Below are 25,223 nucleotides of genomic sequence, written 5' to 3' on the forward strand. Positions count from 1 at the left end.
AAGTGCTTTCACATTTGATGCACAAAGGACAGTTGGGATTGTATGAGAAATCAATGGTAGAGCCTATGTGTTTCTGATGCAATCACTTGTTTGCCTGATAAATGCCAATTCCAAACCCAAACAGATATAAGCTCGCAACCCACGTCAAGGGTCCTGATGTATTGCAAGTCCCTAACACTACAAGCCCCGAACATAAAAGACAAAACACGGGACACTAAGGACCGTTGGACACAATACTAATAACTATGGCACCCTTGAAATGGCATCGAGCTCCCATGGTACGGCTCCAGCAGAGCTATCAAAATATGCGGCAAAACTTTCCCGCACTCGGAGTGCAGATGTTACAGCTCTCCCTAGTGGAATTGCCGGCACAGTGTTGGTGGTGGCATTTGTTTGTATATATTCAGCATCAAAACTAGCGTCATGTATGCGGCTGAAGTTATGCAGAACTACACACGCTTGGATGATACGTGTCACATTCTGTGGTGACATTTGCATTGTTGTCATAAACACCCGCCACCTGTTAGACATAATGCCAAAGGCGCATTCGACACATCTTCGCGCTCTGCATAGCCGGTAATTGAAGATGCGCCTACGCTCATCCAAGCCCCTTCTTGCAAATGGGCGCATTACTTGCATTGTCAGGGCAAAACCCTCATCTGCAACAATGACATATGGGATTGGTGGGCTGCTGGAGCCAGGGAGGATGGTAGGTTCAGGCACAGCAAGTTGATTATTCATAAGACGTTTACCCATTCTCGACGAGCTAAATATGCGGGCATCAGCAGAGCTTCCATACGACCCAATGTCTACTATGGTAAAACAATAATTACTGTCCGCCAAGGCCAACAAGACTATAGAAAAATACTGCTTGTAGTTATAGTATCTGGAGCCAGTGCGTGGGGGCTTCTTCACACGAATGTGCTTCCCGTCTAGGGCACCAATACAATGAGGAAATTGTGTTGCAGTAAGAAATTCGTCCGAAATTCTAAGCCACTGTTCTGCCGTGGGCTGAGGCATGACCGTGGTCTTTAATCTCTGCCACAGCACGACACAGGTGGATGTCACAATGAAGGAAATGGTGGTCACTCCCAGAAGAAATTCAAAATGTAAAGAATGGTAACTATTGCCTGTGGCCAGAAATCTACATGACAGGAAAAACAGAAACAACAAAGAACACATGTTATGTGTGACTAAAACCAACACCCTCTGGGAAAATCAGCGCCGCATGTTTGTATCCTGGTAGGTGATTCCTGTACGAATCTGCGCAAGCAGCATATCAAACGTGGCCACAGACATGCGGAAAAATTTCTCTGGGTGACGCCGGAGGTCCTCATAGAGGGTATGAAAGTGCCCTTTGGAGGTACGTTGGGCCACAAGAGGATGAACCCAAATCCTCCTTCTTCTACGTGGGTGGTCCTGTAGCATGGGACGCCGTTCGCCAAATCTCAGCGAAATCATCCCCGCTAGCAGCACATGGGCCAGCGAGGACAAGGCATAAATGTGGATTGCAAGACAATTCGCCTGTCAACTGTGTAAAGAAACACTCTTTTTGCTCACGATGAAAAAAGACTCAGAACATGTGCACCCAGCAAGCAGGTGTTTGGCAAGGGTGCCTTTTTGTAGGCTGGCCTCTCATTAACGCCTCCCTCCTTTTTTTACGCGCGTTTAAAACGCAGGCCGCGCGCGCGTAAAAAACACAGAAACGCAGCATATACGCATGGCAATATCTTTGCAGGATGTCAGAATAGCCTACCAGAGCTTCTGTTTTGATGTGAACTGCCTCCCACCCTAATAGATATTTTGCTTGAGGATGCTCCAAAGGTTCTCAATAGGGTTGAGGTCAGGGGAACATGGGGGCCACACCATGAGTTTCTCTCCTTTTATGCCCATAGCAGCCAATGACACAGAGGTATTCTTTGCAGCATGAGATGGTGCATTTGTAATGTCCCCAAAACATTACTAGAAAGATAATGTTTAACAACAAAAATGTCTCTCAGGTATAGTAGTTGGTTAGGTGTCGCCAAAACGGTTGTATTACAACACCTCCAAAATGTTTTTACAAAACAGCAAACTCCATTTAATCATGAAAAACACTAGAGAACAAGGAGTCTTTACGCCATAGTCATAGAAAAATATCCATCTTTATTCTTTATTACATACAATAATATACATATACGAAATATAAAAAAACTCAACAAGGTTCTAAAAAATTAAGGTCTATTTGTGGATCAGTCACAAACAACCATAACAAAAGATGGGTAAGGTAACACTCTTTATCAATACAATTTTCACTGTTATTCAACCCAGGATAGTTTTGACAACCACAGTATATGTAAGATAGTAATGAGTAACAAACCATCACATACTGAAACCATCAAGCCTTATGATGTTAAGTACATATCCAATCTTTTTATTTTTTTTAGTCCTCTGCACAATCACGGACATAGATCAAAAGGAAAGGCAGAAACCTGAGGTAATAAGAAATTATGTTCACCTGGTAACACCAAGGTAAACAGTAAAGTCAGTCTTACCCATGAAGGAAGGAAGCGATACCGGTGAAGCGCGCGTCGGGGTGCCTAAACTACCGTGTGGATCACTCTCATTCCCAAACTTCATGGGTAAGACTGACTTTACTGTTTACCTTGGTGTTATCAGGTGGACATAATTTCTTATTACCTCAGGTTTCTGCCTTTCCTTTTGATCTATGTCCGTGATTGTGCAGAGGACTAAAAAAAAAAAAAAGATTGAATATGTACTTAACATCATAAGGCTTGATGGTTTCAGTATGTGATGGTTTGTTACTCATTACTATCTTACATATACTGTGGTTGTCAAAACTATCCTGGGTTGAATAACAGTGAAAATTGTATTGATAAAGAGTGTTACCTTACCCATCTTTTGTTATGGTTGTTTGTGACTGATCCACAAATAGACCTTAATTTTTTAGAACCTTGTTGAGTTTTTAGAAAGATAATGTGTTGTAATTGTATAACATGACCTTTTTCCAACTATTAGGTACTGTCACTTTTAAAAATAAATGTGAATTTGCAATGCACTGTTTTACAGCCTATGCAGGAGTGTCTTATACAGGGAAGTTTCCAGAAGGTGGGAGGAGCTTAGGAGATAGAGGAGAGTCCTGAGGCAGTTGGAGAAGTCAGTTGTTGAGGAAGAGAGTTGATGAGAGTGAGCAGTTGAGGTAACAGCTAAGTGGAGTTGCTCCTGGGTTTTATCCATCTTAGATCCAGAGACAGGCTGCCTACAACATCAGGCCATAGAAAAGCTCGCAGAAAGAAATTGAACAAGCTGAAGAGAAGTAGTTCTTAACACAGAGGAACCAGAAGCCATTAACACCGCCACCATGTATGTTGGTGAGTCTCATCCGTCATTATACTAGCCCTGTGTCACGGACACTGGGTTTGTGGACCCACTAGGCCGCTCCGCCGTAGCGGGGAGGCAGCTGACCAGGTCACAGTCTATGTGAACGTAAAATGGCAGACAGTAATGCTTGGGTACCTGAATTAGTCCGGGAGGTGGCTGTGGCTTCAGCACGGGTGGAGGCAGGTGCGGCAAGTGGCGCCAGACGTGGCGGGCAGTATCCGATGAGCGGTAGACACTTGACGTGGCAGATGACACTTCACGTGGCAGATGGCACGTGACGTGGCAGATGGCACTTGATGTGGCAGATGGCACTTGACGTGGCAGATGGCACTTGACGTGGCAGAAGACACTTGAACGCGGGTAGACACAGGAACAATACGGAATACAGGAACGGTAACAGGGCACGTGTAACAGCTGGAACGGGAGACACTAAGGGACCATTTGCGAGACAGACTGGGAAAGACTAACAACGCTCAGGCAAGGATTAGAAGGCCAGGGGCCTTCTTATAGACCAGGAAATTGTGGCAGTTGATGATGATGACGATTTCCTAATTGCGCGCGCTGGCCCTTTAAGGCCGGGCGCGAGCATGCGCGCGCACCCTACGGGACCCAGCCAGACGGAGCGGAAGTGAGCGCTGGCATCTCCTAGGAGGGAGACGGAGGCCAGCGCTCACAGATTCATGGCTGCAGGCGTCGGGAGGTGAGTAAACCCGACGGCCCGCGGCCATGGGCGCTACACCCTGACTACCCATGATAGAGGCAGAAATAGCACAGGCCATTACAGAGATTGAACAGATTCTGGATTGTCCCGCATACTATGGGGTCAGCTATGCCCTAGAATTGCCACGGGTAGTATCAGAAGAGGAGCAGAGAGAGAGGGTCACCCACTCCTGCGGATTAGATGAGAAGCAGAAAACTTCGGGGTCTGCATTGTATTGGAAGGATTGAGTTTTACTATAAGGAATTGTACCTCCATTCTATGTGGAAGATTGTAACCGCCATGTTTGAAACTGAAGTAAATTGTGCCGCGAGCTCGCCTGTTCAACTGCCACCTCAGCCTCCTGTCTTATTCTGTAACAAACTTAACCATCAAGCGTATTGTGCCCAGTAAAACTACTGTGAAAGTTTATTGAACCCTGTCTCTTGGAACATATTTATTTCGGGGTACACCACATAACATCCCAGGGGACCGAGAACAGTGTATCCCACAAGCACCACTTTTATTTAGCTAGTTCTGCGGCCCGAGAAGCGGGAGAGAGAAAGGGCGCTGCCGTGACCAAAGGGCGCCAAAACCAATGTCAGCTCCGAGAGCTCCTCCCTCCGCGACTCGGCACCCGCGGTTTACCACACATTGTCATGCATGAAGATAATTTTGCTACGGAAGGCACGGTTCTTCTTTTTGTACCACGGAAGAAAGTGGTCAGTCATAAAGTCTACGTACTTTGCAGAGGTCATTTTCACACCGTCAGGGGCCCTAAAGGGGCCTACCAGCTCTCTCCCCATGATTCCAGCCCAAAACATGACTCCACCATTTCCTTGGTGACGTTGCAGCCTTGTTGGGACATGGTGGCCATTCACCAACCATCCACTACTCCATCCATCTGGACCATCCAGGGTAGCACGGCACTCATCAGTAAACAACACGGTTTGAAAATTAGTCTTTATGTATTTCTGAGCCCACTGCAACCGTTTCTGCTTGTGATCATTGTTTAGGGGTTGCCGAATAATAGCTTTATGCACACTTGCAAACCTCTGGAGGATCTTACACCTTGAGGTTCGCGGGACTCCAGAGGCACCAGCGGCTTCAAATACCTGTTTGCTGCTTTGCAATGGAATTTTAGCAGCTGCTCTCCTAATCCTATTAATTTGTCTAGCAGAAACCTTCCTCATTATGCCTTTATCTGAACAAACCCGTCTGTGCTCTGAATTAGCCACAAATCTTTTCACAGTACGATGATCACGCTTAAGTTTTCTTGAAATATCCAATGTTTTCATACCTTGTCCAAGGTATTGCACTATTTCACGCTTTTCGGCAGCAGAGAGATCCTTTTTCTTTCCCATATTGCTTGAAACCTGTGGCCCGCTTAATAATGTGGAACGTCCTTCTTAGGCCTCATTTACACGAGCGTGTGCATTTTGCGCACGCAAAAAAACGCAGCGTTTTGCGTGCGCAAAAGGCACTTGACAGCTCCGTGTGTCATCAGTGTATGATGCGCGGCTGCGTGATTTTCGCGCAGCCGCCATCATAGAGATGAGGCTAGTCGACGTCAGTCACTGTCCAGGGTGCTGAAAGAGTTAACTGATCGGCAGTAACTCTTTCAGCACCCTCGACAGTGAATTCCGATCACAATATACAGCAACCTGTGAATAAAAAAAAGACGTTCATACTTACCAAGAACTTCCTGCTTCCTCCAGTCCGGTCTCCCGGCCGTTGCCTTGGTGACGCGTCCCTCTCTTGACATCCGGTCCCACCTCCCTGGATGATGCGGCAGTCCATGTGACCGCTGCAGCCTGTGATTGGCTGCAGCCTGTGCTTGGCCTGTGATTGGCTGCAGCTGTCACTTGGACTGAATTGTCATCCCGGGAGGTCAGACTGGAGGAAGAAGCCGGGAGTTATCGGTAAGTCAGAACTTCTTTTTTTTTTTTACACGTTCATGTATATTGTGATCGGAAGTCACTGTCCAGGGTGCTGAAACAGTTTAACTCTTTCAGCACCCTGGACAGTGACTGTCTCCTGACGTCGTGTCCCGGAAATTTTTTTGCCGGGTTCGGTCAAAACGAGTTCGGCCGAACACGGTGAAGTTCGGTTCGCTCATCTCTAAATTCTGACACTCCGTTTGGATGTTTGTAAACAGAAAAGCACGTGGTGCTTTTCTGTTTACATTCAGTTTGACAGCTCTTGCGCGAATCACGCAGTTCGCACGGAAGTGCTTCCGTGCGGCATGTGTGGTTTTCACGCACCCATTGACTTCAATGGGTGTGTGATGCGCGAAAAACGCACGATTATAGAACATGTCGTGAGTTTTACGCAACGCACTCGTGCTGCGCAAAATACACGCATTGTCTGCACTGCCCCATAGAGTAATATAGGTGCGTACGACACGCATTAAAAGCACGCGCGTCGCACGCGCGTATATTACGCTCGTGTAAATGAGGCCTTAAGTAGTTTTCCTTTGATTGGGCACACCTGGAAATCTAATTATCACAGGTGTCTGAGATTGATTACAATGATCCAAAGAGCCCTAAGACACAATACCATCCATGAGTTTAATTAAAAAACTAATAATTAAATCCAATGTGCATAATAATTTGGAACACGGTGTATGGCCGTGAAAAATTATATTTTTTCCAAAAAGTTGTCGTTTTAGCTAAAATAAAATCATTTCCACAAGGAATAAGGGAGAAAAAAGCCTAAACATTTGTAAATAAGTTTCTACTGAGTAGGGAAATACCCCATATGCAGTAATAAACTGCTATTTTGGCACACGGTAGGGCTCAGAAGGGAAGGAGCGCCATTTGAGAAACTACACCCCTTGAAGGAATTCATCTAGGAATGTAGTGAGCATTTTGACCCTATAGGTGTTTCATATATGTTATTAGAATTGGGCAGTGAAAATAAAAAAAAAGAACCCCATCAATTGTAAAGCAACTTCATTAGTGTACGGAAATACCCCATGTTGTCATAAACTGCTGTTTGGTAGGGAAGGAGAAGGAGTGCCATTTGGCTTTTGGAGCGCAGATTTTGCTGGATTGGTTTCTGTGTGCCATGTCACATTTGCAGAACCCCTGAGATACCAGTACAGTGGAAACCCTAGAGAAGTGACTCCATTTGGGAAACTACACCCCTTGAAGAATCCATCTAGGGTATAGTGAACATTTTGATACCACAGGGTTTTGCTGAATTTATTAGAATAGGGCTGCAAAAATTAGAAGTAGTTTAAGCTAACAATTTTTCGTTTTCACAAGGAATAAAGTAGAAAGAGCACCCCAAAATTTGTAAAGCAATCTCTTCCAAGTACTAAATACCCCAAATGTGGTCATAAACTGCAGTTTGGGAACACGGTAGGGCTCATAATTGAATTGAAGGAGCGCCATTTGGCTTTTGGAGAGCAGATTTGGCTGGATTGGTTTCTGGGCGCCATATCGCATTTGCAAAACCCCTGTGGGATTAAAACAGTGGAAACCCCCCTGAAGTTACCTAATTTTGGAAACTACACCCCTAAAGGCATTTATTAAGTTCTGTAGTGAGCATTTTCACCCCACAGGTCTTTTCCAGAAATGCATGTACTGCGGATAATGCAAAGAAAAAAATTTCCCTAGATATGCCATTTTCAGTGGCAAATATGTTGTTCCCAGCTTGTGCCACTTGAGACACACATCCCAAAAATTGTTAAATGGGTTCTCCCGGGTATGGAGATGCCATATATGTGGAAGTAAACTGCTGTTTGGGCACAGTTTAGGGCTCAGAAGGAAGGCAGCGCCATTTGGAGCACAGATTTTGCCTGGTAGTAGTTTTGTTTGAAGTTTTCTTAGTATTTCAGTTTATAATGTGGGCTCATATGTAAGCTGGGCAGAGAACATAAGGGCATAATAAGAGGGTATCAGTGGTGTAACTACCGCTGTAGCAGCCATAGAGGCTGCTACAGGACCCGCGGAATGAGGGGGCCTGGGATGTAAGCCGGCACGGCCCCCCCAATGCACGGAGCTCCGCTAGCAGCCGCTATAGCTGCTACAGCGGTAGCGACGCCACATTCAATAGTGTCTGCGTTCTTCGGACGCAGATGCTGTTGAACACTGTGACAGAGCAGGGAGGTATCTCCCTGCTCCGCCATAGGCTACTGTAACAGTAGCGTAGCTCTAGGGGTCGCAGCAGTCGCAATTACGACCGGGCCCCTAAGCCTGGGGGCCCGTAGCCATACAGCGCTGACCACGCTGGTCCCACTGAATGCTGCAGCTGATGGCTCCTTGCTCCAGCATTCTGGAGCAACTCCTTGCTCTGTCACATTGTTCAATAGCATCTGCGTCCGAAGGACGCAGACACCACTGAATGTGGCGTCGCTACAGCTGTAGCAGCTATAGCGGCTTCTAGCAGAGCCTCCGGGTATGGGCGGGCCCGTGCCGGCTGACAACCCAGGCCCTCATGCAGCGGGCCCCGTAGCAGCCGCTAAGGCTGCTACAGCGGTAGTTACACCAGGAAGACGCGATGTTGTGACGTCATCGCGCCTGTCTGAGCCGGGTCACACAGCACAGACCAGAGGAGAAGGATCCTCCACCCGTCGTGGGAATGGGGATAGGTAAGTAATTATGTTATTATTTTCTATTAGGCCCTATGGGGCATTATACTGGGTGGGGAAGGGGGGCTCATATGGTGGCAGCTATAGGAGCATTTTACTATATGGGGGACATTATACTGTATGGGAGGCATTATACTGTTGGGACAGCTATGGGGGCATTATACTGTGGAGACAGCTATGGATGGCATTATACTGTGGGGGCAGCTATGGGGGCATTATACTGTATGGGGGCATTATACTGTGGGAACATCTATGGATGCATTATACTGTGGGGGCAGCTATGGGGGCATTATACTGTGGGAGCAGCTATGGGGGGCGTTATATTATGGGGGCAGCTATGGGCAGCATTATACTTTGGGGACAGCTATGGGGGCATTATACTGTGTAGGGGAGCTATGGGGGGCATTATACTGCATGGGGCATTATGCTGTGGGGCAGCTATGGGAGGCATACTGTGTGGGGGCAGTTATGGAGAGCATTATACTGTGTGGGAGCAGCTATGGAGAGCATTATACTGTGTGTGGCGAGCTATGAAGGGCATTATACTGTGTGGGGACAGCTATGGGAGGCATTATACTGTGGGGGCAGCTATGGGGGCATTATACTGTTTGGGGCAGCTATGGGGAGCATTATACTGTACATTGGGGGCAGCTATAAAAGAAAAAAAATTTACGCTGCGCACCGCATCTTTGTGATACTTGAAAGTATAGCACTTCCTACAGGGGGCACTGTATATCACTGTCTACAGGGGGGGCTGTATAGCACTGTACAGGGGGCACTGTATAGCACTGTCTACAGGGCAGCTGTATAGCACTGTCTACAGGGGGGCTGTATAGCACTGTCTACAGGAGGGGGTTGTATGGCACTATTTACAGGGGGGCACTATCTACGAATGCGGGCTGTGTGTGGCACCCAGGGGAGGGGGCCCAGTCAAAAGTTTGATATGGGGCCAGTGTTTCTTAGTAACGCCCCTGGAGGGTATAATAATGCGGTAAATAAATAATAAAATTATCCATGGATGTTTGTTACGCTTTGAAATAATCCTTTATGCACAGACCAGTGTCGCACTAATAAATGGTATACTTTACTTTGGTACACACTCTACACCTTCGCAGTTTGGGGAATTTCCCTGAGAAAGTGTTGTCCTGGTATAATGTGGGCACCCTCGCTTCCAGCGAATATGTTTGAGCCCTCTCTTCCTGGTTCCCTTATATAAGGGCCTTGAGAATCGCCTCTTGAAACAGAAGAAATGTTCCCCTCGGTCCTGCACATCGGCATATTTTTTATTTACTGACTTATTTGGAAATGTTTGGCAACCCTGTGCCACACAGCCCTCCTGTAGATAGTGCCACACACACCCATGTAGATAGCGCCACCCCCTCTGTAGATAGCGCCCCCCTTGTAGATAGCGCCAAACAGACCCCCTGTATCCCTGTAGATAGCGCCACACATTCCCCACTGTAGATGACACTACACACACCCGTTGATAACGCCACACCACCTATGTAGAATGCGCCACACTCCTGTAATTAGTGCCACACTTACCTGTTCCCGATCCAGCACCGTCCTCTTCTCCGAAGATGAAGGCCAGGTCTCTTCTGACCAGTCCGCATCCAGCGTGCGTCACAAAAAAAGTCTGAACGGCGTGTGAAGGGAACCGATGGTCCCATTGCCTTGCCAGCAATGTCAATTGTATCCACATCCAAAGGACATGGATACAATTGAGTCCAGGGGCCTTCAGTTTTGTCGCGTTTTTTGCCGCGACTCGTGGCAAAAACGTGACAAAACTGTGATGTGGTCTCCATAACAAACCTAGGCGGATCCGCCACTGGGCATGGACTCAGCTTCTGAGCCCATGCCACCTATTTGTCATAAGTGTACGACATTTTTGCGGGAAGCACTAGTTTTCCATGATGTATACATATGACAAATGTCGGGAAGGGGTTAATGAAGCTCACTTCATATAATAGCAGCACCCAGTGGCGCTAACTACCGCGGTAGCGGCTTGAGGGGGCCCGTGCCGCCAGCCAACATGCCCCCTCATGTGCCTGGTGGCGCCGCTAGCACCGGAGGGGGCCCCAGTGCTAGCGACAGCCAAATACATGCGTTAGCGCTGAATGGCCGGGCATGTTTCGTGCCCGACCATTCAGCGCCTTACACTGACGCTGATTGGCTAGCGGCGCAATGATGTCATCGCTCCGTTTCCGTGCTTGAAAGGCACTGATTGACGGGGCAAGTCATTCTGCCCTGCCAATCAGCGTAATTGAACGACACGTCATTCAGCTCCAGCAGACCTACTCAAAGGAGAGCAGGTCTGCAGTGCCAGCGGACATCGTAGGAATGGGATCATGTGAGTATGTAAAGTTTTGTGAGTGCCATTATCTATAGTGGGGTCTCTATCTACAGGGGTGTCATCTATATGTTGGCCACTATATACAGGGGGGGGGGTCTATATGTGGGGCACTAGCTACAGGGGTGGTCTGTATGTGGGGATGTGGTGCACACTCTACAGGGGGGTCTATATGTGGGGATGTGGGCCACTATATACAGGGGGGTCTATAAATGGAGATGTGGGCCACTATATACAGGGGGGTCTATATTTGGGCCACTATATACAGGGGGTGGTCTATATGTGGACCACTATATACAGGGGGGGGTCTATATTTGGGCCACTATATACAGGGGGGGTGGTCTATATGTGGGCCACTATATACAGGGGGGTCTATATGTGGGGATGTGGGCCACTATCTACAGGGGGGTCTATATGTGGGCCACAATCTATAGGGGGGTCTATATGTGGGGATGTGGGGTACTATCTACAGGGGTCTATATGTGGGGCACTATATACAGGGGGAGCTATATGTGAGACACTATACAGGGGTGGGCTATAAGTAGAGCACTATCTATAGGGGAGCTATTTTTAGGGCACTTTCTATAAGGGTGGGCTACATGTGGGACACTATATACAGGGGTGGGTTACCTGTGGGGCACTAGCTACAGGGTGGCTATATGTAGGGCACTGTCTACAGGGGTGGACTATATGTGGGACACTATATACAGGGGGAGCTATATGTGAGACTATATACGGATTTGGGCTATACGTGGAGCACTAGCTATAAGGGAAGCTATATGTGGGGCAGTACGGTGGCTCAGTGGTTAGCACTATTGCCTTGCAGCTCTGGAGTCCATATGTGGGCACGATCTACAGAGGGCTGTATGTGAGACACTATCTACAGGGGCTTCTATGTAGGTCACTATCTACAGAGGCTCTATGGGGGTCACTATCTACAGGGGGCTATGGGGGCACTATCTACAGGGGGCACGGTGTGTGTGACAGTGTATGGTACTATAATAATCAGGGACACAGTGTATGGCGCTATTATAGTTAGAGGTGCAGTGTATGGTGCTTAATTATATTTAGAGGTAATGAGAATTTTAACTTCGTTTATAGGTGCAGAAATGTTTTAAAAGTGAGAAGCTGAAGACATCTGAGCTGAAAACTGCAGAAATGGGTCATGGACGGTAGAAATCCATCATAGATGTCTGGACCGGAGGTAGAAGAAAAGAACTAGAATCTGAGATGTCACCGGTGAGTCACTTAATGTAAATGCTTATTCTGCCTCTAATCAGCACTGTAGTTACTGTATGATCTGCAGCGAGATGACGGTGGTATGATTAGGATATGATTTTTTTTTGTGAAACAGGATCTCCCAGCATATCCTCACCATTGTTCGGGCCATGCTGGGAGCTGTAGTTTTACGCCGTACAAACCTATACGGCAGGGGTTGCACTAAATTGAGCTGTATTTGTTCTGGTGTTGTATATATGTACTGATCTTGGTTCTGATGCTGTATGTAAGTACTGAGCTTGGTTCTGGTGCTGTATATACGTATGAGATTGGTTTTGGTGCTGTATATATGTAATGAGTTTGGTTCTGGGGAAGTATATATGTACTGAGGTTGGTTCTGGTGCCGTATTTATGTACTGAGGTTGGTTCTGGTGCTGTATATATGTATGGGCTTGGTTCTAGTGCTGTATATATGTATGGGCTTGGTTCTAGTGCTGTATTTATGTACTGATCTTGGTTGTGTTACTGTATGTGTCAGGTCAGTATTTCACACCGAATAACCACCTCTGTAAATTGAAAGCTGAAGGCATGCCTGGAGAGAAGTACACCACACAAGTAATGTTTGGTACAGCTCCTCTCTCAGCCAGGAGGAAGACTGAAAACTTTTTATTCAGAACAAAGAAACACAGAAAGAGACACATGCCTCCTCCCCAGAGATGTGGGAGTGCCCAAGCCCCCACCATTATCTCAGACTCACTCTTCTTGCATTCCAGGGGGCGGTGTCTTCCATAGGTGTGTCCGACATGAACAAAGAACTTGTTATATATGTCAGTATATTACACAAAGAACTGAAATGTATATACATATGTGTGAGGATAATATTTTTCAAACAATATACATAGTATTGATCCCTGACAGTCCCCCCTAAAAATATTATTACTCTATCCCTGAGTCTTGCCTAGCAACCTACCACTGACCACTCGAACCAGGCGGGTAGGGGTTTTGGATTTCTTCACCAGCTTGAGACGAGCTACTCCTGATGAGTAACCCCCCTTTGTACCTGGACTTCCAAGGTGTCGGAGTGGTCCTAACTTTCCCTATTCTCCTCTGGATACAGGATGGTTGTCTTGATATAATCTACAAACCGCTGCTGGCTGTAATATATATATATAATTAATTCAGTCTACATTTTATTAATGGTAACAACTGTCGCACTGTCACTTACTGTCCTAATGGGACTTTTACCCCTGCAGATATAACAGGTCATGGGCAGCACAGTGACCTTCACCTCACACCTTCACATAAAACTCCTCAGATTGTAATTTGCAGCACCGTGGCATATTTACACACATTATAATTATAAACCTCAGACATTATAAACAATAGGGCCTCAACTAATAATCATAATGCTATCACCCTCAGGTTTCGGGTCCCATCAGTTCATTGCCAGTCCTGTACACCATCGTCTTCTTCTTCTCCTGTCTTCTGCTCTTCACTGACTGTCACCCTCAGGGTAACCCACACAATTGTGGAGTCAGACTACGTTGGTGTCCAGTGGGGGAGTTATTATTACCCCCTCCTAGCCACTTACTTATCAAAACACTTGATCCTGCTGATGGATTCACTCAGGTCTTTGGTCTTTACTTTGATCTTTGCTGATGTCATCAGGACTTGATTTGGTCCTTCTCATCTGTCCGACACCGTCTCCTTTAGTTTACGTCATCAGGCTGTACATAGCACCTCATGCTGTGAGCCTGGGGTGAGATCCCACGTTGGCGGATTAGTGGAGTTGTATTGTGACTATCAAACCCTCCGCATCTGTACTCTTCCTCTGGTAAGTTACTTGTCTGGGCGGCCGCTTAGAATTGTGACACTGCCGTCAGTTCATGATAAACGCGTTGTACTGGCTCAGGCTGTGCCTGCCGCATCTCAGTGATGGAGTTCATCGTGTTAAAAGTCTTTTAGTTCATATTTACTGGCACTTGCTGGGGACCCCCAACTCTTGTCAATTGTTAAAATAAATACTAATCTGGTGATAACATCATCCGCATACATTATAAACGTTGTTCTAAGTACATACAATAATGTCAGGCCCTTAAACGACATCAAACACCTTTTTATATATATATATATATATATATATATATATATATATATATATATATAAAAGGAAAAACTTCTCTGTTACAATGGACAGTGCACCTAGAAGATGTGTAATTATTGGGTACTTCATTTGCACTTGGTGATACTCTTTCAGCAGGATTTGTACCTTGATCTCAGCTGATTGCCTAGAACATCTCCACCTCACAGAAACATACACAGATTCCACATGTTTATTTGACAAGTGTCTCAAACCAATTTTTCTTACTCTAATCTGGTTCGTTCTACCTGGTAAGGCCTCTCAAGGTCTGTTCTCTTCGTGTGAGGCGGGTATGATAAGGTTGGCACCGGTCTGCCAGGACTGTTCTGTAGGCAAATCAAACAGCTCTAACAGAATTTAGCAGCGACAGCTGTAAAACCTGGGACATACCAATTAGATCTTACCAAATCGATCCTTGCAGTCTTGGGGCATATGTGAGGTCATACACCATCAATGCACGTGCCATCAAGAGTGCCTTGGGTGTTACCGGTTTACCTTCCTTTATCCGTCCACATTCTGTTAGACTCTGGTTCTCACGCCTTCTGCTCCCAGTTGGACTCTTCCTGTGGAGAACAAGCTTTTCATAGCCTAATCAGTAATTGATCTTAATCAGATAATTAACTTGAAGAAAAACATTAACAATGACAGATTTATGTTAAGCGTTCACACTGGTCAGTAACTAAAACTGATACCTACAAACTGATTCTTCTTTATATACATATCTATACATACACATATACACTGCACAGAATTCTCTGCTCTAAAATTTTCCTTTCACAGCAAAAATAAAAATAAACAAATAAAAATGTTTTCTAATGGGAATATTCCGCTTCTGTACCTTTTATCTGAAGCATGACTCTAATAGTCCAATGCTAAGGCTGGTCTAGAACTTTACATAAAACTTAACCTCCGTATTTAATATTCCCACAACACTTCTTAAATACAATTATTAAACAAACTAACTTTGGAATAACATCTAGAGAACTGCTGATATCTTATTGTACAAACATCAGGTCAATACTTGGGATAACATTGTTCCCCCGTCACTTACACACAACATCTGCAGTGGGGAAGATACAGGCCGGGCTTCAGGCCCACCTGAGAACAGGTCTACACACACGAGCACATTGTCATACACTTCTACCTCGGGTAGTTGTATGTCCTGCAGTCGCTGGGACTGTTAATCTGGCCGGGCTGCACTTTTCACAGGTACCTTTGCTGTTTTACCTATGTCATGCCGTACGCACATCATGCCAGCTGCTACAAACCAAGTGGTGGCATTATTGTATCCAGGGACAAGCCAATTTACTGACACCTGGCTGCACATCTCCTTGTTGTCAGTTCTGTCTTCTCTCGCTCTCTCAATTGGCTTACCCGATGATCCAATAAAGTTCCTACTACCAATGGGCCCATAATTGTGGGCGATGCCAAAAGCGTACCTAGTGTCAGTGTAGATGTCGGCCGTCTTACCTGTTGCCAGGTTACAAGCCTCAGCGAGCACCTCCAGCTCTGCTCCTTGAGATGAACAAGAAGGTGAGAGTGGTTTCTGGGTAATTTACCTGGTGCCTCGTATCCTGTCTTGTACATATTGTATAATAAAATATCTCTTTATTACAAATTTACATTAAAAACCCATGTCACATATAGATAGAACATCTCAAAGGGGGGGCGTCTTCATTCTCTAAAATAAAACCAAATGTTATACACTTCTCAACACTCATCTGATAATCCAGAATACTTTGAGAATCTCACTTTTATCAGATTCTGCAAATACTTGATTAATACAAAAACAAATAAAAATAAAACATTCCTAAAAACTTTACATCAAATTAACAATGTCCAGACAATTTTTGTTTTGCCTTCTCCCTCATCTAAATCCATAAAGACTCGTGTGATTGACATCACTTCTGCCTCCTGTGTAAATTTGCTGGAGGGGGATGGTCTCTTACACAACCATCTACACAGAAAAACCTTAAAATGTAGGTTACTCTCATACACATTTAATCTGGATTACTCATTGGGGTCTCTTACACATTTTTAGATCTCCTGAAACCAAATTAATTAACTCAAAACAAACCAAAATTGTACCTGATCAGTCCCTTCACCATTCCCCCCTTTGTGGAAAGTAATGTAGCAGAGTTCAAAACTACATCTCAACATAACACTAGTTTAACCCCCTGTAATGTACAACAGCCTGAAACAAAAATGACTTTTTCCTGACAAATACATTTGATCTTTACAATGACATAATTTATGTGTGAAATCAAAAACAAAACAATTGTAGTTAGTTATTCAATAAAACAGAAAATATTATCACTGATAACATTAATTACTGCAAACCAATAAACTGTATATAAAAATAGGGAACGGTGGGGGGCACATACATTTTCAAAACCCCGTGTCTCACAGTATCTGTAGTTTAATACATCTGAATTAACATCAAAACCCATGAAATCTGATCACATCATAACACATAAATATTGTAACTTTTATAAACAACAGCGCATGCGCAAAGAGAAGAAATTTATTTAGGTTTGTAGACATTACTGATATATATAGATCTCTCAGCAGTGCATATTGAAATCCCTTTGTCTCATCAGCCCTGCAGACTGCACCCAGTCAGCCCCCTCCTCCTCCCAAACACAGCACACTACAGGGGGGAGGGAGGGGGGTCACACACTCATTTCTCACAACTTCTAGTCTCACAATCTTAACACTTTCAATGCCGGCAAAACAACATACGTATCTGCAATCATTCATCACACCATTGTAAAGGAATTATCTACGTTCAAAACATCAAACATATAATCTGTAACAGTCTAATCTGTCGGCCACCATCTCTATATTATGATGACGTGTTGCTTCATCAGTGAACAGCGTCTAGCATGGAACCTAAAAATAGGAAAGACACTAAAAATGACAAAATTAACAAGGCGATTATTTCATACTGATTTGGTTGGGCCGGGCGTGGCCACATCAGGGGTGGGTGGTGGGGGGCAGCCTCTCCCATTGGAAACACATTGCGCAGCTGTGAGGGGGGGGGGGGGTTTCCCACCCACAATGAGGATACACTCAACATGAGGTACGGAAGCCATTACCGGGCGTCGGCTGGTCCTGTGTTTTCTAATACATATAACATACAATACCTTTCTTATTCCTAACTTCCATTCACTTCACCAAATCATGAATAGGATCGGGTGATCCTGATGATTTGAATATGGACCTTAAACCATCCATTCTAACAGTCTATATTATACACGTAACTTATATAACAATTTTCGGTCTACAACTCTCTGGTCTGGCCACTATATTACCTACAATTTAATACACGACTTAACAGTTTTTTGTTTTTTTTCGTTCTTTTCAGTTTATACACCCCGCATGCGCCTTATCGCATGACTTATCAGTGTTTTTGCACTTCTCACGTCTTATCGCACGTCTTATCAGTGCATTGCACCCCGCGTGCCCGCGTCTCACGTCTTATCACACATGTACTTATGCCCGCGTGCCTATCCACGACTTATCACACATGTACTTATGCCCGCGTGCCCCTGTATAAGACAGGTTATAATACTATCCACGACTTTATATATTGTGTCCGCGTATTTTCTATCTAGTCCCTAATTACCCAGAGGATTACCCGACTTACCCAGAGGATGGTTAGTCGGACGCGACTAAGGTCTCACAGGTTTTTGACCTCACAGCGGAAAATATCACCTCTGTCGCCAGAGATAATCCAGGAAATCAACAAAAGGGTTCTACAGATCGCCACAAGACTGTCCACTAACACAGATAAGACGAAGATTTATAAAATCAATTCGCTTACCGTGTTATTGCGGAGGTGATCAAATTCCTTCAGTGGGCAACTTTGAGTTATCTGTTTCACCCTGTGATTGTCGATTGTCCGGATTTTGATATTTCCTCGAGTGAGGTCCCATCTGGGGTGCCAAATGTCAGGTCCGTATTTCACACCGAATAACCACCTCTGTAAATTGAAAGCTGAAGGCATGCCTGGAGAGAAGTACACCACACAGAGTAATGTTTGGTACAGCTCCTCTCTCAGCCAGGAGGAAGACTGAAAACTTTTTATTCAGAACAAAAAAACACAGAAAGAGACACATGCCTCCTCCCCAGAGATGTGGGAGTGCCCAAGCCCCCACCATTATCTCAGACTCACTCTTCTTGCATTCCAGGGGGCGGTGTCTTCCATAGGTGTGTCCGACATGAACAAAGAACTTGTTATATATGTCAGTATATTACACAAAGAACTGAAATGTATATACATATGTGTGAGGATAATATTTTTCAAACAATATACATAGTATTGATCCCTGACATATGTATGTACTGAGCTTGGTTCTGGTGCTGTATATATGTCAGAGTTTGGTTCTAGCGATGTATTTATGTACTGAGCTTGGTTGTTATACTGTATATATGTCAGAGCTTGGTTCTGGATCTGTAATTATATAGGATATATTTATAATAACAAAATTGCAGGGCAGATGGAATTGTTCTTCATTGTATATTTCATGGAAACCTGTCTGGTAGTGATAACCCCTTGAACCACCACCATGTGGTAATACATGACCTGTCAATATTTCCAAACATTCCTTTGTATGTTTTTTTAAGATGCAGCAAAATCCTTAAAATCCACTTTTAAAACGACGCAAACTATATGATAATTACTCATTAGAGGGTCATGGGGCGGTGCCACTATCCTGAAGAGTCTCATAGTCCTGCCTCCAAACCCACCTTTCCATGTTTGAGTGACATCTCCCTGGCTGATGCAACTTTCTTGGATGCACCATTGCCTTGTGGCACTATACACAAAGGGGGCTGTGTGGCACTATACACAAAGGGGGCTGTGTGGCACTATACACAAGGGGCAGCTGTGTGGCACTATACACAAGGGGGAGCTGTGTGTCACTATACACATGGGGGAACTGTATGGAACTATTTACAAGGGGAGGGCTGTGGCTCTATCTACAGGGGGCTGAGGAGTGTGGCACAATCTACAGGGGTCTGTGTGTGGCATTATCTACTAAGGGGGGGCTGTGCTGCATTTCTACTAAGGGGGGACTAAGTGGCACTATATACAAGGGAGGAGGGCTGTGTGGCACTATATAGAGTGGGAGCTGTATAGCACTATATACAGTGGGGGCTTTATGGTGATATCTACAGGGGGGCTGTATGGCACTATCTACAAGGGGAAGGTGGGGACGCTATCTACAAATGGGGTGTGACACTGTCTATAGGCGGGGCTATATAGCACTGTCTACAGGGGCGCTGTATGGCACATTCTACAGGGGGCACTATTTATAAGGGAGGCTGCTTGTGGCACCCAGGTGGGGCCCCGGTCAAGAGTTTGCTATGGGGCCCAGTCTTTCCTAGTTACGCCCCTGGCAGCACCCCTAGAAAACAGAATATAACTACAACTGCTCTCTTTGTTTACAGCTCATAGTTGTGAATAGGAAGAGAGCGATGTTTGATGTGCACAGGACGATTTGCAAATGCACAAGAAAAAATATTTCCATGTACATTATTTATGTGGAGCAGGAAAATGTGACATATGACGTACGCATGCTCTTTAGAGACTGAGCAGCAGATATTAGTAGTGTAGAACTTGAAATACAGACAGAAACTGTATAACCTATATGCATGCCAACATTACCAATTTACCGTGAATTGGCATCAGCTATTTTATGAAAAGTCTGTATCAAATGTAGTATTAACTCTATCAATTATGTTTTCACTGCCCCATAAGATGCCATATTAACCTAAAGAACTTATTTGAGAACTATGCAGTATTGTGAACTGGAAGGACAGCTATTGCATGCATCTTGAAGGTATGTAGCTGCCATGATAAAAAGGACGCTCATTTCCTATAGTGTTGGACAGCAATCGATCGGACATTGAAATATGTAGAAGCCCACCTAGCACTAGATATTTTGCAAACCCATTGAATAACTATAGAAAACTAGACGTTATGGCAATGAACATGTTTAGCAAATTGAAACTCGGTCAAATGCTGGCTACAGTATCTTAGCCCTGAGGGGCATATTTTATATTGGCACTGCAGAAGATATTGTCACAGTGTATACTGGATGACTTAATGTTATTAACCCCTTCCCAACGTATGACATACTCACATCATAGCTGCGTAGGGGAAGTATTGAGCAGGCTCTCGGGCTAGGTACGCTACATACAACGCAGGTTTTGGCTGTATGTCACAGCCTACACTTTTCTGTAACGAGCAAAAAACGACAACTTGTCCAGCAAAAAAATTGACAGAAAAATAAAAAATGTATGGCTTTTGGAAAGTGGGGAGAAAGAGATTAAAATGTATATCTGAAAAATGGCTGCGGCGGGAATGGGTTAAAGTCATTATCTGTATAAGAACATACTTTATACTACCAGCGGTCATATTGATGCAGAGGGTGCCCTGTACTTGACATAGAGCCAGGGGCGTAGCTAGTGGGGGGGCAGGCGGGGCATGTGACCCGGGCGCAACTTAGAGAGGGCGCCAGCACCACCTCCTCCTGCACTACAATTGTACCTGTGTCTATAGGACACAGGTACAATTAGAAGCAATGAATTGCCGGGTACGTTCTGTGCCCAGCTATTTAGCGCTTTTGTACCAGTGAAGCGACTGGTACCTTTTGTACCAGTGAAGCTTCCGTCGCTGAAAGGCGCTGAATGACAGGCAAAGTCATCCTGTCCAGCTAATCAGCGCCTTTCATAGACTCTTCGTTCAACACCCAGGAGAGCTGCGCAGAAGAGAGCAGGTCTCCATTGCTGCCGGCCGGCGTGGGAGCGGGATTAAGGTGAGTTTGAATAGTTTTGTTTTTTTATTGTAATAAAAAAGTGTGTGGCTGTATCTACAGGCGGGTGGCTTTATCTACAAGGGGGGACTTTATCTATGGGGGGCTTTATATACACGGGGGGGGGCTTTATCTACAAGGGGGACTTTATCTATGGGGGGGCTTTATCTACAGGGGGGCTTTATCTACATGGGGCCTTTATCTATGGGGGGGACTTTATCTACGGGGGCTTTATCTACACGCAGGGGGCTTTATCTACGGGGGGTGTCTATCTACAGGGGGGGCTATATACTGGGGTGGGCTATCTATGGAGCACCATATACAGGGTTGGGCTATATCTACAGGGGGGCTGTATACAGGGGTGGGCGATCTAAGGAGCACTATATACAGGGGTGGGCTATATATACAGGGGGGCTATATACAGGGGTGGGCTATCTGTGTAGCACTATATACAGGGGTGGACTATATGTGGAGCACTATATACAGGGATGGGCTATATCCACAGGGAGGCTATATACAGAGGTGAGCTTTCTGTGGAGCACTATAGGGGGGAGCTATTTGTGGGATACTATATACAGGGGTGGGCTACATCTACAGGGGGACTATATACAGGGATGGGCTATATCTACAGGGGGGGCTATATACAGGGGTGGGCGATCTATGGAGCACTATATACAGGGGTGGACTATATGTAAAGCACTATATACAGGGGTGAGCTATATCTACAGGGGGCTATATACAGGGGTGGGTGACCTATGGAGCAGTATATACAGGGGTAGGCTATATCTACAGGGGGCTTTATACAGGTGTGGGCTATCTGTGGAGCACTATACACAGGGGTGGACTATATGTGGAGCACTATACACAGGGGTTGGATAATGACGCGGGTGGGGAGACAGACAAGTGAGCCCTAATCTACCCGCCACTCAGTCCCTGCCTACTTGCAATGACCCGCCCTAGGTACAACTGGGCAACGGTCCCTACGCTCAATAAGTGCACGACAGACAAACAGACAAGGGTACACAGAGCTAGGGGGAGAAAAGGGGCAGTTGCCCATGGCGCAACAAGAGAAGTGAACAAGCCGAGTCAAACCAGGAGAGTACGAGGTGCCAAACGCAGAGCAGGAGAGTAGTCAGCAAGCCGGGGTCAATATGAAGCAAGGACAATAGTACAAGAAGCTGCAGCAGGGCCAGGAAACCAAACGAGAAGAATCACAAGCAAAGGAGGAACAGGAAAGGCAGGTATAAATAGACAGAGGGCGGGAGCTAGCTCCGTCTGGCCAGGCTGTGATAGGTTCTCCCACTCCTAAGCCTGCCACCCTGAGTGGTGGAAGATGGAGTCAGTTTCACAGACATAGAAGCAGGTGCAGACTGATTATCTATGGGCGTTAACCCCGAAGCTGTGCCTGGCAGATCCTTTACAGTACCCCCCCTTTTATGAGGGGCCACCGGACCCTTTCTAAGTGGACCTGGTTTACTGGGGAAACGAAGGTGAAACCTCCTGACCAATATCCCAGCGTGAACATCCCGAGCGGGTACCCAAGTCCTCTCCTCAGGCCCGTATCCTCTCCAATGGACCAGGTACTGGAGGGAGCCTTGGACCATCCTGCTGTCCACAATCTTGGCCACCTCGAATTCTGCCCCCTCAGGGGTGAGAACAGGGACCGGAGGTTTCCTCGAGGGAGCCAAGGACGGGGAGAAGCGTTTAAGGAGGGAGGCATGGAACACGTCGTGTACTCGAAAAGATGGGGGCAACTCCAGTCGGAAGGAGACAGGATTGAGGACTTCAATGACCTTGTACGGCCCTATAAACCGGGGAGCAAACTTCTTGGACGGGACCTTAAGGCGCAAATTTTTAGACGATAGCCACACCAGATCCCCGACCATAAGCAAGGGGTTAGCAGAACGTTTTCTATCTGCCTGAGTTTTTTGTATGCTCTGGGACGCCTCTAGGTTCTTCTGAACCTGAGCCCAGACTGTGCACAGTTCTCGATGAACGACCTCTACCTCGGGATTGTTGGAACTACCAGGTGAAATGGAAGAGAACCGTGGATTAAACCCAAAATTACAGAAAAAGGGGGAGACCCCTGACGAGTTACTGACCCGGTTATTAAGGGAAAATTCGGCAAGGGGAATGAATGAGACCCAATCATATTGACAGTCAGAGATAAAACACCTTAAATATTGTTCTAGAGACTGATTAGTCCTCTCAGTTTGGCCAATAGTTTCAGGATGGAAGGCAGAGGAGAAGGACAGATCAATCTCCAACTTTTTACAGAAGGCTCTCCAAAACAATGAAACAAATTGTACCCCTCTATCAGAAACAATATTGACAGGGACCCATGGAGACGCAGGATATGTTTGACAAACAAGGTAGCTAACGTCTTAGCATTGGGTAGTTTCTTGAGGGGCACAAAATGGCACATATTACTGAAGCGGTCTACTACAACCCACACCACCGACTTGCCTTGAGATGGAGGCAAATCGGTGATAAAATCCATGGAGATATGGGTCCAAGGTCTCTGGGGAATGGGCAAAGAACATAGTAAGCCCGCTGGTCGGGACCTGGGAGTCTTGGACCTAGCACAAACTTCACAAGCGGCGACGTAGGCCTTAACGTCTTTAGGTAACCCAGGCCACCAATAGTTTCTGGCAATGAGGTGCTTGGTACCCAGGATGCCTGGATGGCCAGATAGTGCAGAGTCATGATTTTCCCTAAGTACCCTTAGCCGGAATTGCAGGGGAACAAACAGCTTGTTCTCAGGAAGGCTCCTGGGAGCTGAACCTTGATCAGCCGCAATTTCAGAGACTAAATCAGAATCAATAGCGGAAATGATTATACCTGGAGGCAAAATACAAGCAGGATCTTCCTCCGAAGGAGGGCTGGCCATGAAGCTACGTGACAGTGCATCAGCCTTAACATTTTTAGACCCAGCCCTATAGGTAACCACAAAGTTGAATCTGGTAAAAAATAATGCCCAACGAGCTTGTCTCGGGTTTAGCCTCCGAGCAGATTCTAGGAAAACCAGATTCTTGTGGTCGGTAAGGACCGTTACCTGGTGCCTAGCCCCCTCCAGGAAGTGGCGCCACTCTTCAAATGCCCATTTAATGGCTAAGAGTTTGCGGTTGCCAATATCATAGTTACTCTCAGTGGGTGAAAACTTTCTGGAGAAGTAGGCACAGGGACGGAGATGGGTGAGGGACCTGGTACCCTGGGACAAGACAGCCCCCACTCCCACCTCGGACGCGTCAACCTCCACGATAAACGGCTCCATTTGGTTGGGCTGAACCAGCACCGGGGCCTAGATAAAGCACTTCTTAAGGACCTCAAAAGCCTGGACAGCCTCAGGAGGCCAGTGGAGGATATCAGCACCTTTGCGAGTGAGATCCGTAAGAGGCTTAGCGATGACCGAGAAGTTAGCAATAAACCTCCTGTAATAATTAGCGAACCCCAGGAAGCACTGTAACGCCTTCAGGGAGGCAGGTTGGACCCATTCCGCCACAGCCTGGACCTTGGCAGGGTCCATGCGGAATTCATGAGGAGTGAGGATTTAGCCCAAAATGGTATCTCCTGCACCCCAAACACACATTTTTCGGTCTTCGCAAACAGTTTGTTTTCTCGAAGGACCTGGATCACCTTCCTGACATGCTCAATGTGGGAGGACCAGTCCTTGGAAAACACAAGTATGTCATCAAGGTACACTACAAGAAATACCCCCAGGTAGTCTCTTAAAATCTCATTTATGAAATTCTGGAAGACCGCGGGAGCATTACACAACCCAAAGGGCATAACGAGGTATTCGAAATGACCTTCGGGCGTGTTCAACGCAGTCTTCCACTCATCCCCCTCTTTGATGCGGATAAGGTTATACGCCCCCAGTAGATCAAACTTAGAGAACCATTGGGCCCCCTGAACCTGATTAAAGAGATCAGGAATCAGAGGAAGGGGATACTGGTTCCTTACAGTGACCTTATTCAAGCTTCGGTAGTCAATGCATGGCCTAAGACCACCATCCTTCT

The 25,223-nt window shown here is 45.9% G+C and overlaps 1 protein-coding gene across 1 annotated transcript in view; it reads left to right on the forward strand.

Annotated features, from left to right (window-relative positions):
- The first annotated feature begins 3,295 nt into the window (after positions 1–3,295).
- The window catches only part of OTC (ornithine transcarbamylase), a 93,808-nt gene continuing 71,880 nt past the window's right edge, over positions 3,296–25,223 (forward strand). The window contains exon 1 of the mRNA XM_075853956.1: positions 3,296–3,371. The gene's annotated coding sequence lies outside the window, so the exon portion shown is untranslated. The remainder of the gene's footprint in view (positions 3,372–25,223) is intronic.

This window comes from Rhinoderma darwinii, chromosome 2 (assembly GCF_050947455.1).
Source record: "Rhinoderma darwinii isolate aRhiDar2 chromosome 2, aRhiDar2.hap1, whole genome shotgun sequence".
In the NCBI taxonomy this organism is placed as follows: domain Eukaryota; kingdom Metazoa; phylum Chordata; class Amphibia; order Anura; family Rhinodermatidae; genus Rhinoderma; species Rhinoderma darwinii.